We start from the raw sequence: 17,713 nt of genomic DNA on the forward strand, positions 1-17,713 counted from the left end.
TGCCAATGGGGGAATATTTTTGAGGACCTCTTTTCAACTCCATTCTTGTAGAGGCAGACGAGGTTTCTGAGGAGCTTATGCAGTTCCTCCATTCTTCAGTCCCTTGATCTTTGGGTATGTGAATACATCTGTCCTGAATCGTAACAGCTGGCCTGGTTGTGGTTCAGTGCCAGGCAGTGGTGGCATAGGTCATATCCATTGATAATGGACATTCTCCTACCACATATACAATCCTTGAATCTACTGACTGTGGCTTTCTTCTTACCAGATATTGTGAAGAAACATTTCTTTTTTACTTTTATAAGAATAGCACTGAAAAGTGCTATTTGGGAGGCTGCTGAGGCAGCGAGGAAACTTTTTTTGTTTTAATCTTTTTATTATTAATATATGCAACTTGTAACAAAGATACTTCACATTGGACTTAGAAAGCGTACAATAACCATGCAATTTGCAAACAATCAGTCATAATTGAAGTACAAAATAAACCAAAAGCATGTTCATCAATATAAAGAGTGTACCTAGGCAATCCAAAGTCCTACAAACATTCAATAGAAAAGGAGAGGGGAGAAAGAAAGGAGAGCAGAAAAAAGAAGATAATAGAGAAGTAGAAAGATGTAGAAAAACAGCGAGAAAGTTCCAGGTGTCAAAGAGAAGAGGCATTGTGTCAAATTACTTGGTACATTTTGGTAAAGACAAACATAGTCGTCTAACAGCTTCCACACTTGAGACCATGTAGCTAACCTGTTACATTTAATAGCCATAATCTTTTCATATTTGCTGTATAGACAAACCGAATTCCACCATAAATGATGCGAAAGCAGATTATTACATTTCCAGTTAGACATGATGTTATGTAAGGCTACAGTGAATAGGAAATCTAGCAACTTCCACTGGGGCAAGGAGAGATCCAGGGAAGTATTCGCTCCTTTAAAATAAATCATAGCATAAGTGAGAGGTTGGGTAATGGAGAAAATGGATGATACGGTCTGCCAGATTTGCAGCCAAAAATTGTGGACAAATGTGCATGAGAATATCATGTGCTGCAAGGTTGCTTTGGGAATAAGACAGGTCCAACAACTATGTGACATAAGAAGACCCGCCCGGTGTAATTTTCAGGGAGTCCATACAGCTCTATGCATGATAAAAAAGGAGGATTGAGTCAAACTGGAGGATAATGAAATGCGCGTGGTTATGAACCATAAGTGTCGCCATATTCAGTTATTTAGGGGAGCATTAATGTCCGTGGTCCAAGTGGAATCTAAGCGATTTTGTTTGGGAGAAACAGAAAATTTGGTTATGATTTTATATAATCTAGAGGCTAATTGCCCTTTTGTTCCATACTCTTGATAGAAGCTGAGAAGAAAGGGACACTTATCCTCCCAGTGAGTTAGTAACAAATTGGAATAAAGAATGCTCCTTAATTGTAGCCATGCATAGAATTGATTGTCTGGCAGGCCAAACTTCATTTGAAGTGCAGGAAAGGATAGCAACTTAGATCCTTCAGTTGTCGAGGAAAGAAACCAAATACCCCTAGCTTGCCAAACAGGCCAAGTGACAGGATGTTTCCCAGATTTCAATAACGGATTGTGCCATAAAGGTATCATATTAGAATTATTTCAAGCGCATTCACCCTTAGGACAAAAGGAGTTGAAGGCTACATATGCTTTGTGCAGGGATCGTAATATGGGATTGGACGCATGCTGGTGAAGCAATTTCATGCCAGGAAAACAAGAAGGTGGATATGTAGCAAGAAGGCTACTTTCCACGCATAGCCATCTGGGTTGTTCCCAGGGGTCTTTCTCAATAGTAAAGTGATGATAAGCCTGTTGTAATATAAACACTTGATGGTAAGCGTAGAAATCAGGGAAGTTAACCCCCCCATCAATCTTTGACGCCTTCAATTTAGACAAGGCAATTCGAGGAACCTTGTTTCGCCAAAGGAATTTGGTAAGCAGTCTATCTATATGTTTGTAAAAATCAAAAGTAAAAATTATGGGCAACATGGAGAGAATATATGTGATCTTAGGTGCAATAACCATTTTAATTGTTTCCAGCCTGCCCCACCAAGTTAGGTGTAGAGGAGACCATTGGATCGCTAGCTCTCGTATGGTGAGCAGTATGTGGGACTCTGCATTACTAACAGTAACTTGTGGGTCAGAAAAAAATTTGACCCCTAAGTATTTGAAGCCATGGAGAACCTTTTGGATTGGAGATTGAGAGAGATCCACCAGGGAGCCCAAATAGTTTAAGGGAAGAAGCTCAGTTTTATTCCAATTGATTTTGTATCCTGATATAGAGGAGTAGGATGCTATCAAATCCAACAGATGAGGGAGGGATACATCCGGATTTAGAAGGAATAACAAAACATCATCTGCATATGCTGAAAGTTTAAACGTATCGGGACCGATTGGCACCACTTCAATGCGCGTATCCTGTCTAATTGCAAGAAGTAATGGTTCCAAAGCCAGGTTAAATAAAAGAGGGGAAAGGGGGCAACCCTGACAGGTTCCTCTATGCAATGAAAAGGATGGCAATCTTTGGTTGTTTATAGAAAGAAAAGCCGTAGGGGAGTGGTATAAAAATTGAATCCAGGAAACAAAAGTAGGGCCAAAGCCAAACCTGCGCAAAGTGGAGAATAGGAAAGGCCATTCAACTCAGTCAAAGGCCTTTTCTGCATCTAGGGCTACCGCTACTGCAGGGGAGGAGAGTGATAAGGTGGCATCATGAATATGAAGAAAGAGACGGGTATTATTAGCAATTAATCAGTTTTTGATAAATCCAGATTGATCAGGATGTATTAGGGAAGACATAACTAAAGACAACCTAGTGGCCATTATTTTAGTGAAAATCTTATAATCCGTATTCAGAAGAGAAATTGGTCTGTAATTACCAATATGGGACTCGTCTCTGCCTGGCTTCGGAAGCACCACTACACATGCCTCCGAAAAAGTGGAAAAAAGATCTGGCTGTAAAGGAGCTACCGAGTAATAGGCATGTAAATGAGGAATTAATTCTTTCTGAAAGGCTCGGTAAAAGTCTGTAGTAAATCCATCTGGTCCTGGTGCCTTGCCAGTAGATAGAGCAGCGATGGTCTTAGTGATTTCCATAAGCGTTATGGGCTCATCTAAACCTGCCATTTGTTCCGATGTTCATGAGGGATGAGAGATGGTAGAGAAAAAATTTTGAACAGCCGCATCTGTTAAAGTCATTTCAGATTTATATAAGGTTTCATAGAAGTCCCGAAAAGCTTGTAGGATTTCCGCATCAGTGGTCAGGGACTGATTGGAAGTAGAAAGAACTTTTACGACTCGCTTTTTTTCCGTTCTTCTTTTCAAAAAAAGAGGCCAATAAATGCCCACATTTTTTATTTTCTGCGTAATACAGAGCATTTGAATGAGACATATGTAGTCGCACTGAGGCACTTAGCTTTGGATTATAAAGGTACTTTGCCTTTAGAACGGCATCTAAGGAGGTTTTAGTGGGGGTCTGACTATGAGCTGATTCGAGGGTAGCTACTTCTTGCTGAAGAGCTTCCAAGGAACTTCTTGTTGCTTCCGCAAATATGATGAATAGTTGATAATGTCTCCCTGAATTGTGGCTTTAAATGCCGCCCACAATATGGAATCTGAAATTTCCGGAGCTGTGATGAATTGAAAATATTCCGAGATTTTCGTGTGAAGCATTTCGATGAAGGTTGGTTCTGAGAGCAAAGAGGAGTTGAAATGCCACATCTGATCAATAGGGACTGGATTCTGCAGTTTACATGAAATGAGAACAGCTGCGGGATCAGAAATCAAAATAGGAGCAATAGATGCCGAGAGAATCTGAGATATTAGGTGATGCGAGGTTAACAAATAGTCAATCCTTGAGTATGATGAGTGAGGGAAGAAGTAGAACATATAGGACCGGATTTTAAAAGCCCTGCGCGCCGGCATGCCTATTTTGCATAGGCCGCCAGTGCGCGCATAGCCCCGGGACGCGCGTAAGTCCCGGGGCTTCGTAAAAGGGGCGGGAGGGGGCATGTCTGGGGGGCATGTCCGGGGTCAGGGGGTGGTTTGGGGTGGGTCCGGGGGCGTGGCGCCAGCCCGGGGGCGTGGTCGAGGCCTCCGGACCAGCCCCCGGGTCAGGTGATGGCGCGCCAGCAGCCCGCTGGCGCGCACAGATTTACACCTGCTTTCGGCAGGCGTAAATCTGCCAACAAAGGTAGGGGGGGTTTAGATAGGGCTGGGGGGGTGGGTTAGTTAGGGGAAGGGAGGGGAAGGTGAGGGGAGGTGGAAGGAAAGTTCCCTCCGAGGCCGCTCCGATTTCGGAGCGGCCTCGGAGGGAACAGGCAGTGCGCGCCGGGCTCGGCGTGCGCAGGTTGCACAAATGTGCACCCCCTTGCGCGTGCCGACCCCGGATTTTATAAGATACGTGCGGCTACGCGCGTATCTTATAAAATCCAGCGTACTTTTGTTCGCGCACCAGGCGCGAACAAAAGTACGCGCTCGTGTAAATTTATAAAATCTACCCCATAGTCTTTAGTGGTGGGGTGTAGTAAGCGCCAGGGATCAGAGAGTCCAAATGAAGACATAAGGTGTTTAATCGCTGTACAAGATTTGGAATAGGTGGGGTGAGCTGTAGATTTCTTGTCGAGAAAAGGATCCAAAGGCTGATTAAAGTCTCCTCCTATAATATTCTGCTGAGAGTCTATTGCAAGCAGATGAGCAAATGTATTATGGAAAAAAGAAGGGTCGTCCACCAGGGGAGCGTAGATGTTGAGGATAGTAAACTGTTCCTTATAAATAGAAACCTGAATATAGTTCCATCTCCCATCAGGATCCGCTGCTTGTCGCAATACATTGGCATCTAACTTTTTATGTAGAAGAATAGCAGTACCTCTTTTCTTGTGGGCAGCAGGGCTAAAAAATACCTGATCTACCCATTGCTGTTTAAGTTTAAGTGATTCTGTTGCAGTGAGATGTGTTTCTTGGAGCAGAGCAACGTCTATATGTAGGGACTGTAGATATGTAAAAACCTTCTTTCTCTTGATGGGGTGCGAGAAGCCATTAACATTCAGAGAAACCACTGTAAAGGATGAAATCTTATTCGCCATTTGGAGAAAAAAATGAATAGGATGGTATATAAACAACACTATGTTCCACATTGAAACTCATGAGATGAGGACACCCAAAAAAGAAAAAGAGAATAGCAAAGAAAACAAACAAAGACGGAGAAAGAGAAAAAGAAATAGAGAAAGAGACCGGTGTATAGACCGGTTACAAAAGTGGGACTGAGAATGCATCGAGTGTGCAACTGCACTCGTACTCAACAAATAAAGAGCCTCAAGGCGAACCACTGGCCCCTCGATACCGTGACTCCATATATATTTTGAAAATAAAGATGATGAATCCAGGAGAAAATGGCAAGGACATTGTGATAACATATTATCCTAACTAGGCTGCAGGGTATCTTTCCAATATAGGATGAGCGAATGTGAACATTAATCCGCTGTATTGGTCTCGTATATTAAATGTACACCAAAGACTATATGAGACAATTGGAGACCAAAGATAAAAAAAGGAAAATGTCCAATCACTGAGAAAATTATCTGTAGCCATAAAGCCTATAGCATTAAGGTAGAGACAAGGAACTATCTCTTGCTAATCAGGTGACCATTGATTGTGCTGTTTCAAAGGATTGCAAATAGTCATCTAGATCTTGTGGGCTATGAAACAGTTTAATTTGATTATGGCATGTTACCCGCATTTGAGCCAGGTAAAGCAAGTCATATTTAGCTCCCAACGCTTGCATGCGAGGTCGCATGACTAGGAAGGCCTTCCGCTTATCCACCATTGTTTTAGCCAGGTCTGGGACAAACAATATGGTTTGCCCTTGGAATTGTATAGGAGCTTGCGTTCTAGCGGCATTAAAGATAGCCAAAACATGAGGGTAACACAGCACTTTGAATATGATTGGCTTGGGATATTTCGAATTTTTAAGAGGTTTTGATGGGATCCTGTGTGCTCGCTGTAGTTCGAACGGATGGTCAAAGTCCAAATGCAAGCTAGTAGGAATCATGCGAGATAAAAATTGCATCATATTGAATCCCTCGGATCCTTCTGGGATCCCCAGAATTCTTATGTTGTTACGTCGATTTCGATTGGAAAAGTCCTCTAATGTTTGCTGCATCTTTTCCAGATCTTTTGTGAGACATGGAACCGAGGTGGTAGTTAGCAGGAGAGATGAAACTTGAGTTTGAAATGTTTCCATTTTCGCCGACATAGATTGTAAATTGCCCCAAATGGCTATTGTCGCCTCAATGTTAACTTGAATTAAGTCTTTTAATTGTTTAAGCTCTGTGAGCACTAAGTCCGCCAACGCCATTACCTTTGTGGGTGGGGCCTTGTCCGGCGATGGAGGATCTGGTTTTGCTCTTTTGGAGCCGGAAGCAGCTGCAAAGGTGGCTTCAATTTTCCCTGATTTATTGGTCGCCATCAGAGAAAGTATGGGTGAAGCTAGAAATCTAGAAATGTTCCGCTATCCGGCCAATTTTCCCAGTTAAGGAGCGAGGTCTGCTGGAGCTGCGGGCTTAAGCGGCCATTTTGGTCGCTGCTCAAGAGCGCCCCTCTGCAGCGAGGCAACTTTTAAGAAAAAATTATGAAGATTTTCCCAGAAATATGTGAAAGAGATAGAGGTACACATCCATGCGCTCAAATGAAAATAGACTGAGGGGGCTCACAAGACAACACCCACGCAGTAAGTCTTGCACATGCTCAGTAAGGCAAAAGCTCTACTAGCTGACCAAGAGATAGAGAGAGAAGTCCATTCAGTGTTGCCGGATGACATCATCCATATATCATGGCTAATTCAGCCCTGCTGTTGACAGAGAATGACCATGAATTACATGAAGTGGAATATACATTTTTAAAAAATAGATAAATATGTTGGGAGTGAAATCAATCTCTTAAATTTACTGTTACTGTCCCCTTCTTAATGCTTGCATTGTGCCAAAGAGTTCTTCCTTTTGGAATTTATAAGATGTGACCTGTATAGGCAACATATGAAGGTGTGCTTAGAAATTCTTAATCAGGCCAGTAGCACCCAATGTAATTGGGACTATTTCTACAGCTTTCTGCTACACTTTCTTGGTCTCAGATTGCATCTCTTGGTACATAAGGATTTTCTCTTTCTTCACATGAATCACAGAGCAGTTGCTGGGTACCGACTCCTCTTATTAGCAATGCTGTTCTTATGTTTTTCTCCTGTATCACAATGTCTGATTTTCTAGCATCAATCTTATCAGTCACATGAAGCCTATATAGGAGGAGGGGACGGGGCGCTGCAGGATCCATCAGCGCATAAGGGCTGCTGAAGGCCCCATGCAGATTTCTCTTCATTTTCAGTTGTTGCTGCAATCTGGAGGTGAGGAGGGAGGAGGACACCCTGAGAGGAGGATTTGGGCAGAAATGTTTCCTCAAATTTTTTAAACACTGTGGGGCAGATTTTAAAACGAGCGCGAATAGCCTACTTTTGTTTGCGCTCCAGGCGCAAACAAAAGTACGCTGGATTTTAGTAGATACGCGCGGAGCCGCACGTATCCGCTAAAATCCTGGATCGGCGCGCGCAAGGCTATCAATTTCGTATAGCCGGCGCGCGCCGAGCCGCGCAGCCTACCCCCGTTCCCTCCAAGGCCGCTCCGAAATCGGAGCGGCCTCGGAGGGAACTTTCCTTTGCCCTCCCCTCACCTTCCCCTACCTAACCCACCCACCCCTGTCTAAAACCCCCCCTTACCTTTGTCGGGGGAGGCGTAAATCCCTGCGCGCGAGCGGGCCTCCTGTGCGCCGGGCCGCGACCTGGGGGCGGGTACGGAGGGCGCGGCCACGCCCCCGGACCGCCCTGGGCCGTAGCCACGCCCCCGTACCCGCCCCCAAAACGCTGCCGACACGCCCCCGAAACGCCGCGACGACTGGGCCCGCCCCCTGACGTGCCCCCCTCGGAGAACCCCGGGACTTACGCGAGTCCCGGGGCTCTGCGCGCGCCGGGAGGCCTATGTAAAATAGGCTTCCCGGCGCGCAGGGCCCTGCTCGCGTAAATCCGCCCGGTTTTGGGCGGATTTACGCGAGCAGGGCTCTGAAAATCCGCCCCTGTGTGTGCAAAAATGTTTTTTGTGCAACTTTTATAAGTCAAGTTCAATTTGTATACTATGAGCCAGTATAATGCAAATAATATGCATGCTATGTTTTGCTGTGTGCGTGGGATTCATGACCTCTGTGCACACATGCACAGCTTAGAGGGAACAGTATTGGGCAGAAAGGATTTTCCCCTTACCTGCAGGGAGGATAGGTAAGATAATTCCCTTTTCTCCAGTGTCTATGGACATGCATTGCTTTAATCTGTCCCTTCATTATCTCTAAATTTCTTCCCCTCATTTCTGGCTCTCCCATCTTTTATCTCTGTCTCCACTTCTATCTTCTCCTTCCCCCCAAGTCTTTCACCAATTTTCCATCCATCAACTTTTCTCTTTCCCCTCCCCCCCTCATCACTTCTCTGTTTTTCCTTCTTCCAGCCCCATCTATCCTGTCTCTTCTCTTACCAGCCCTTCCATCTCCTCTCTGCCATGCTAAGATTGAAGAAGGAAAAAATGGCCATAATCTTTCTTTTCAAGTCCTCCAATCTCTCTTGCCCACCTCTCTTTCTATATTACTTTTAAAATTATCTCCCCTCAATATCTACAGCTATATTTTCTTCTTTTCTCTCTCTTTCCCCACCATTAGTTAAATTCTTTCCTTTCTTACCATCTTTCTGTTTCTCCCATCAGGTTCCTCTCTGCTCATCTTCCTATGAGGATCTGTTGCCGATTTCACTTTTGGCCTGCAGGTTGCGCTGTGTGCAAGCTTGGACTAGCTAGCCAGTATTCCCACTCTGTGCCTCTCACTTCCCCCCAGCAGCTATCTTGTATCCTGCCTAGATCTATATTTATACTCATGCTTTTTGTCAATGAGTTGTCAGAGCTTGGTCCTTCGTCCTGGTCCTTGGTAGAGCACAAGGACCAGGAAGAAGGACCATCTACATTGCCAAATCCAGTTAACTTTATCTTCAGTTTATTTGCCTTCTGTGTTCCTGCTTTACCTCTTCATATTCTTGTATTGTCAGTGTGCTCCAGCTCCTCATTCTGTTCCAAACTCTGAACTTGTTTGTATTGGGGGCTATCCCCATTCCTCGCTGGCCACCAACACTTGAGGGCTCAACGCAAAGGGAAGGTGGTTGTCATAGGCAGAAGATGCCCAGCTTTCCTGCTTTCACTGTAATTGGCCTGAATTTGGGGCAACCCACAGACGACCACTGTTATATTTTCTTATTCAAGGAATAGCTCCTCTCTTAATATTATTTTTTATATACCGACATTCAATCTGAGATATCACATCGGTTTACATTCAGATGGGATAGAGAAATACCTGAGGCAATGGAGGGTAAAGTGACTTGCCCAAGGTTACAAGGAGCGATAGCAGGACTCGAACCCTGGTCTCCTGGTTCGTAGCCCATTGCTCTAACCACTAGGCTATTCCTCTTCCCTCTTTTACTTTCAGAAGCCCCTCTACTCCCTCCTGCCCTTTTACCTTCAGACCCTTCTTACCTCTTCCTCCATCCCTTACCCTTAGGTTCTTCCCTCCCCATACCTTCAGGCCCCCCAGTACTCAATGTGGAGGTAGCAGGAAGCTACTTATAGCAATCATGGCATCTGAACATACTATAATAGGGATAGCCAACTCCGGTCCTCGAGAGCCACATACAGGCCTGGTTTTCAGGATATCCACAATTAATATGCATGAGATAGAGTTGCATTAAGTGGAGGCAGTGCATGCAGATCTATCTCATGCATACGCATTGTGAATAACTTGAAAACCTGGCCTGTTTGTGGCTCTCAAAGACCAGAGTTGGCTACTCTGTGACTCACCAAAGTCTATTTCTTACAAAGATTTCCTGCATGTTTATATCATGCCTGTCGTTGTTATATTAAGGTTTAATTAAAGAGACATTTTGAGCCTTATTAAAAAAAGATTCTTTCCATAGGCACAGAATGAAAAAAGCCCTCAAAATGGACCAAGTTTTACTGTAGCGATATACTTCAAAGGAGGATCAATGATCATTCAAGTTCCTTTTTAAACTATTACAATATAAGTTCACCTCTCTTTTGGGAAAATTATGACAATGCATTCTGTTACATTGTATCATATTATGCAATTGATATATTTTGTTATTGTTAACATTTATTACAAAAAAAGAAGCCAATAAAAAATATATCTTTACTAATCAAAGAGTAGTCTTCCCTGATTTTTGCCTATTGTTATTACAAAGAGGATTTTGTTGGGTTCCTGTTCGGCCTTCTCAGCAACACTGCCAGAAGAGAGATTATTTTAGCATAATTGTCCCGTGTGGTCTCCCCACAGGAAACATCTTGTGATATGGCATTTGATAATATGCTGATGTGGTTTATGTAAATGTTCACAATACCCCTGAGGTAGGTTTCTAGGCAAGCTGAAGCATGTATATATATCAGGCAGTAGTATCATTGCTAGCATATCCCTACAGGGGTTCTTAGTGCAATCATTTTAGTGATTGTCACATAAAGGCATATTTATTTATTTAAAAGAATTTCTTATCTGCCCATCCATAGTTCTAGAAGACTGCTCTATTTCTATAGAATTGCATCTATTGTATGACGGCCTGATGTGATTCAGTCATGGATTTTTTTTTTTGTCAGCAGTACGTTCTGTCTAGTTTTATAATTTATTTACTCAAGTTCTGCATTTTGGAGCCTTTATGTTTTTGAAAATGGTACTGTGGAAATGCATTAAAAAATAAAGTATATGTAACATTTAAAATATTCGAGCTACTGGGTTTTTAGGCATCGTGGGATGGAGTAGCTCTAGTCACACATTTTCGGTGTTTGAGACTCTTTAAAGATAAATTTACTGCATAATAGTGGGTTGTAACTCGCGGGTGCTGAACTGAGTTGCAGCCTAGAAATCTCAGGCAGAGAACTGCCACTATGACACCAAAACCAGGGGGCCAATATCTTAAAAAGCAGTTAAACTTGGAAACTTACGTGCATGCCAAAATAGTTCTGTTGCTGTGCGTTAACTACTTGTTCATGTACCATTTGTGCTCTTATTATGTGTGCTTTAGCTTTTATCATGAGTACTATAGTTTATGCGAGTTTTAATCTTTGCTAATGAGCTACTGTGATACAAACCTATGCAAAGCAACTCATTAGCAATTACCACAGAGATAAAGTATGTGTGATAACAGCTTCACAGAAACACTATTACAAAAAATGTAACCTTGGGAGGTGTAGTTAAAGTTTTGCAATAAAATACACTCACACTTTATCTTTTGGGCTTATTTACATGCCATTAACGTCACCTGTACGAATGCATGAGAAATGCAGGTTTGGTGCATTCATATTAGCCTCTAGGGATGTAAAGGAGAGACAAGCCTAACTGAAGTGAATAAAAGCATATGGGGATACCCACTTTCATATATGGCACACAGTAAAGGTTGAAGCAGGTTCCAGTTAGGATGGGAGCTGAGCAGTTGGAGGATCATTGGAAAAAAAAAGGTCAAGAATAAATTTGTTTCATTATTTTGCATCAAATTACAAGGCCATATCTTGCCAAATACCAAAGAAAGAATAAAGTTGATCTGATTTTTTTTCCTTGGCATCTTGCTCATCTGCAGATGTAAAAAAGAACATTTTTTACAGTTACAGGACATCAACCTTGAGTGCTTCTTGGCCAGATTTTACCTTGGAATACCTCATCCAAGTCTCAGATCCTACATGAGTCTTTTTTTTATTACAAAATGGAATAAATTAAAGGGGACGCACCATAAAAGTGTTTTCCCTCTCTTTTTGTACACCTTGTGCAACATTTGAAACAGATCACTATTTTTCTCGAGGAACTTCCTTTGCTTTGTTGCTTTTTTATTAATTAAAATCATGCTTTCTTTGTTTCAGGAACAACTGCTGCTGTTCTCCAGAGTATTGTTGTAATGGGCTCACTTTGATAGGATCACAGTGCTCGAGATGTAATTAGGAATTCATGATTGGATGGAGTTTGACTGACAGTACTGATGGCGAAATCTTGAACAGCCGCATGGTATTTTGCAGCTTTGCAGACTATTTCTGTTATCAGTAGGTAGCTCCTGCTGAAAGGAAACATCTCAGCCAGGATTAGAGCCAGCAATCTCTTAGTCTAAGAGATAGAAGCTCTTCTGAATAATCAAAAGAAGACCCTACTACTATGCCCTAGAAGCTGTGTTATACTTATTGTAATGCTTGTGAGCCCTTGTGCTGTGGGGAGGTCGATGCAGTCTAGCAGACAAACCTACTAGGCTCCAGTCGCCCCCTGGCAAACATAGCCTGGTCTGGGACAAACTAGAGTTCTCTTTATCTTTCTTAAAACGTATTAATCACCTAAGAACTAGGTGATGTACAAAATAAATACATACACAAGATTTCAATCAAAACTTGTACAGACAACATATCAACGTGTTAAAAATTCTTAACAAGTTAGATAACATACAAAATGGACAAATAATAAAATGCCTGCCTGAATAGCCATGTCTTTAATGACTGCTTAAAGGTCTTTAGACTGTCTTCCAATTGAAGTGGTTCAGGGAATGTATTCCAGAGAGCCAGGGCAGCGATAAAAAATGCACAGTCTCTTGTACAGCTGAGCCTGGCAGGTGAAGGTACATCTAGCAGGCCCCTCTGCGCGGAGCAAAGTTGGCAAGTGGGACAGTACAATCACAACAAGGTGTTGCACCATGGTGTGACAGCAGAAGAAATTATTTTGAAAGTGATCACTGCAACCTTGTATTTAATACACCCAGCTATGGGGAGCCAGTGCAAGTCAATGAGCTTCGCCTAAACCAGCCCCATTCCCTACAATTTGAGTCCTTGGGTTCCAGAGGCAGGCAGAACTTAGGTGGGTCCTGAGGCAGCCCAAGAGAGAGTCCAGGGATGGGCCAAATATCAGGTAAAGTAGCGGGCAAGCTGTACTCAGTGTTCGGGGCAGGGTTAGGTCCGGGCAGCAAGCAAGGGAGTAGTCAATGTCCATAGTAAAAGGTCAGACCCAGGTGAGCAGGCAGAAGGGCTGAAATGGTATGGAACAAGGAGGTGGCAAAACTAGATGAGGCAATGCTGAATGAGGCAAGGCAAAGCTAGACAAGGCAAAGCATAATGAGCCAAGATAAAGCTGGATGAAGCAAGACAAAGCTGGACAAGGCTAGGCTGAAGGAAATATGTACTGCTAACCAGGAGACCCACTGCTGAGGCGCCGAACTGAAGTGCAGCTGGGCATTAAATACCCAGCCACACTGATGTCATCAGGGGGCGCCAGGTTGAGGTTTCCCACTGTGGGGCCTTCTTAACCTGGTGTGTGCGTGCACCTAAGGCCAGCACAGGAGAATGGCATCCTGATTACGTTTGTGCCATTAAAGGCTTGGTGGTGTTCTGGAGTAAGAGCGGCTGGTTATGGGACATCCCTGCAACTGGCCAAACATTACACTTACTCAACTAATATTATCTCTTACGTAGGATGACCACTAATGTATCTCCAGGATATCCCCTTGGTGAAAGCCATACCAAACATTACCATGTTTAAAAGGTTGACCCTCCTTTGCTTTCCCTCCTCTCTTGTAGTCAAATCAGTGGTCATTTTGGCAGGCCAACAGCAAAGGGTCACTGTAAGCATGTTCTCTCAATCTTTGAGGCTGCTTCTCCTCCCCCCCTCCAAAAGTCTCCGATTACATAGGAAGGTACACCATGGGAGAAGAGCAGCTAAGGCAACAAGGACTTCGCACTCTCTAAGTTCCAACCCTGCTGACCTGCCGCTACTCTGTCTATAGTAGAGTTTCCCTAAGAGAAACCTGAAGGGGAGGAGGGGAAGATGGCGAGGAAGTTGGGGAGATGGGGAAATAGAGAGATGGAGAACTTAAAAGGAAAGGAAGACAGAGATAAAGAGGACTCCCAAGGGCAGGGGAAATAAAGAGGATCAAGACCAGGGTGGGGGGTGAAGAAGGGGCTGGAGAAGGGCTTGTAGGCAAATAAGAAGGAGATGAACGGAAACTTAAGAGAAATGAGAGATGGAGAAGTATCCAAGGAAGAGGAATGGGAGACAGAAAAGAACCTGAGAAAAAAAGAAATGGGAAAGAGTAAGCGAAGAGGAACCTTGGTGTGTATATGTGTGTGTGTGTGTGTATGGGGGGGGGGGGGGGGGAGGAGATGGAGAGGAACCTGCAAGGAGCCAAAGGAAGGAGGAGGAGAGTGGAAGAAATAAAAGAAGGAAGTTGAAAGCACCAGGGGAGGGGGGACAAAGGTCAGCATCATTTTGGAAGCTGGTGCCAACAGGACAGGAGACAGCAGAGATCACTCCTGCTCCTAGAAAACTACCCATTTGATGGGGTAAGCTTTCGAGGGGGGCTGTGGGCCTTAAATGTAAAATTTACATTCGTTATGGGGAACAAGGAAGCAGGGTTTCCTAAAGAGCATTTTTTATACTTTTACAGCCCAATGGGGGCTTGACATTCATTAGTGAAGGGGTCCAGATGGACTCCTTAAGAATGTCTGACACACTGAGGGAATGAGTTGGGAGTCATATAGGCTATATATGACCCCAGCTTCTATGCAGATCCTGGGCCAGCTTTGTGTAAATGCATGAAATACCTGGCCATGGAAACATGCAAATAAATGTCTTGCACAATTTTGCCATGTGTGCTAAGTAGCTTGGAGCTTGATAGCATGTGTGGCAAAGTTTTGCCCAAACGGACCTCTAACTTGCAAAAAATATGGCAGTTAAATATATTGGACCCTAAGAGAGAGGTTCATTACTCCTTTATCTATTTCCAAAATTTCAGCCTTTTCAATATCAATTACTGTTACGCGCCCCGCCCGAGGCCATCCTGTGCAAGGGCCTGCTCATCTTCATGGATCCACAGCGGGTCCCGGGACAACCTCCCTCGCGGTAGTTTCCAGCCCTGCCAGGCCCCGGCGTCCTGTTGCGGTGGTCGCCGGGTCTTCCACTGCGTGCCAGGCCTCACGCCGAGGCTCGGCGCCCTCTGCAATGTTGGCCATGCCCCTACCTGCACACGTACAGATCGCCCGGACTCATGTAGGGCCAAGGGCGGGTCTTAGCTCTGCGGCGTGCCCTGATTGATCCCTCGATATAAGGAAGTTCCTGTCTATGCTTCCTTGCCTTGGCAATCGGGTCGGTTTGTTCTAAGATTGCCTCTGCATTTGTTCCTGCTCTTGCCTGTTCCTAGTCTCGTTCCAAGATCCTTCTGTTCCAGACTTGTTCCTGCATCCTAGTTCCTGTGTTCATCTGTCTACCCAGGTAGTACCCTCGGACAGTCTTACTGGTACTGACCTCAGCTTGTTCCTGACCTGCCTGCCTGCCACCTGCCTCAAAGACCTCAGCTTGCTCCTGACTTGCCTGCCTGCCTTCTGCCTGCCTCAAAGACCTCAGCTTGCTCCTGACTTGCCTGCCGCCTGCCTCAAGACCTCAGCCTGCCTTTGACCTCGTCTGACCTCTGGTACCTGACCCCTGCTTTACTGACCATTCCTCGGACTGACCTCTGGATCTTGACCTTTGCCTGCTTGACCTTGTCTCCAGATTCTGGCTCTGTTCGTCGCCTTGTCATCACCAACTCTGTTCTGGTTCTCCTTGCTCCAACCAGCTTCCAACTTCGAACCCAATCACACTCCCCCTGTGTCTGTGGGCACGCCGGACTTCCATTCTCTCAGGAGACCCTGCAAGGCCCACCTAAGTCCATGCGGCCTGGGTCTCTACGGGCTCCTCCTGGGGGGACCTCGGGCTTCCAGTGGTGAAGCTCTTCACAGCCTCTGTCTCCTCCAGTGCTCCGCCCCCCTGGGGGCAGTTACCTCCTGTTCATTTCATTTCATTTATTAAAACTTATTAAATGCCTAACACAAAAAGGTCTAGGCGATTTACAACGTACATACATAATATCATTAAAATAACATGACAAACGTATCAAAAACAAAAATCATCAAGTTTCATAGAAACCATAATCTCAACAATATTATGTAAACACATAATACAAATGTAATCAAACAAAGGTAAATCCTAAATCATACCTAAAAAAAGGTATAAACGTGTCACGGTCAAAAATTCTAGAAAATACTAAAGACACGATGGAGCAGAAAATCTTTCAAAAGTCTCTTAAATTTCTTTACATTGTCCAAAGAACGCAGCTCAAATGGAATGAGATTCCATAAAGATGGAGCAACAATTGAAAATGATGTCTCTCTTGTATAAAATAGATGAGTTTGCCGCACAGAAGGAATATCAAGTAAGTTTAATTGAGAAGATCTTAAACCTGTAGTTGGTTTGTAAATATGTAGCAATGCATTTGCCCAGTGAGAACCATCAAGACTGAGAAGCTTAAGCACGATCATTACAATTTTAAATTCAATGCATTCATGCACAGGTAACCAATTCAATGTACAAAGGATTGGTGAAATATGTTCGGTCTGTTTCGTATGAGAAACCAGCTGGGCAGCAGCATTAAGTAAAAGTTGCATAGGTTGCAGCTTGATCTTAGGTAACCCTATAAACAGGCTATTACAGTAATCTAGATTTGGAAACATTATAGAAAGAACTACAGTCAGAAAATCATAATCATAGAGAAGATGCCTTAAACCAGCAATCAATCGAATCTTAAAGAAACCAGTTTTAATGACCGCTCTAACCTGTGGTTTGAAAGACAAGGACGCATCGAGCAGAATTCCCAGACTCTTTGGGGGCTTAGTAATAGAAAATGAGATATTGTCAATCACAATGGACTATTGATCAGGTTTAACATGAGGAGAATGAATTAACAATATTTCGGTTTTCTTAGTATTTAAAGATAATTTGTTTTGTTTTAACCAACGCTTTATCGAAACAATACACAACTGAAGCAGATCTACAGTTTCTTGCCAAGACTTCTGCACCTTGATATAGAACTGTATATCGTCGGCATAGAGTTTATATCCGTCCGCTCCCTTTCAGGAGGCGTTCCTTCATTGACCCAGGACAAGGGACCACCCCCGAGCGCAACAGGTTGCCAAGGCCATGGACTCGGCAGAGTCTCCCGCCTCCAGGGCCCTACCAGGACTGGCCGCCACAATGAAACAACATCATCAAGCTTTAGAGACGCTGGCCTCTTCGGTAGAAGAACTGCGCTCTCAATTACAAGATACAACAATGGGCAACCCGGTGGGCCTCTCAGCCACTATGCTTCCCAAAGTAACTTTGGCACTTCCTGCACCCCCCAGGTATAATGGGGATCCACGCTTCCTTAATCAGTGCTTTATGCAGTTTGCACTACAACCCTCGTTGTTTTTGAAGGACATCACTAAAGTCACCTTCATTCTTTCCCGTTTGGAAGGGAAGGCTCTGGCATGGGCCTCTCCCTTATGGGAACGTTCTGACCCCATCCTCTCCAAGCTATCTGACTTCATTGCTCTCTTCAAGCAGACCTTTGGAGAAACAGGTCGCATGGCGATTGCTAGTCATAACTTACTCCACCTCCGTCAAGGGTCAAGGACCCTCTCCTAATACACAGTGGAGTTTCGGACCTTGGCCACAGAACTTGGGTGGCAAGAAGTTTTTCTGCAAGCCATCTTCCTAGATGGACTCTTCTGTGCTCTGAAAGATGAGCTCTC

Source organism: Rhinatrema bivittatum, chromosome 1 (assembly GCF_901001135.1).
Source record: "Rhinatrema bivittatum chromosome 1, aRhiBiv1.1, whole genome shotgun sequence".
Lineage (NCBI taxonomy): Eukaryota > Metazoa > Chordata > Amphibia > Gymnophiona > Rhinatrematidae > Rhinatrema > Rhinatrema bivittatum.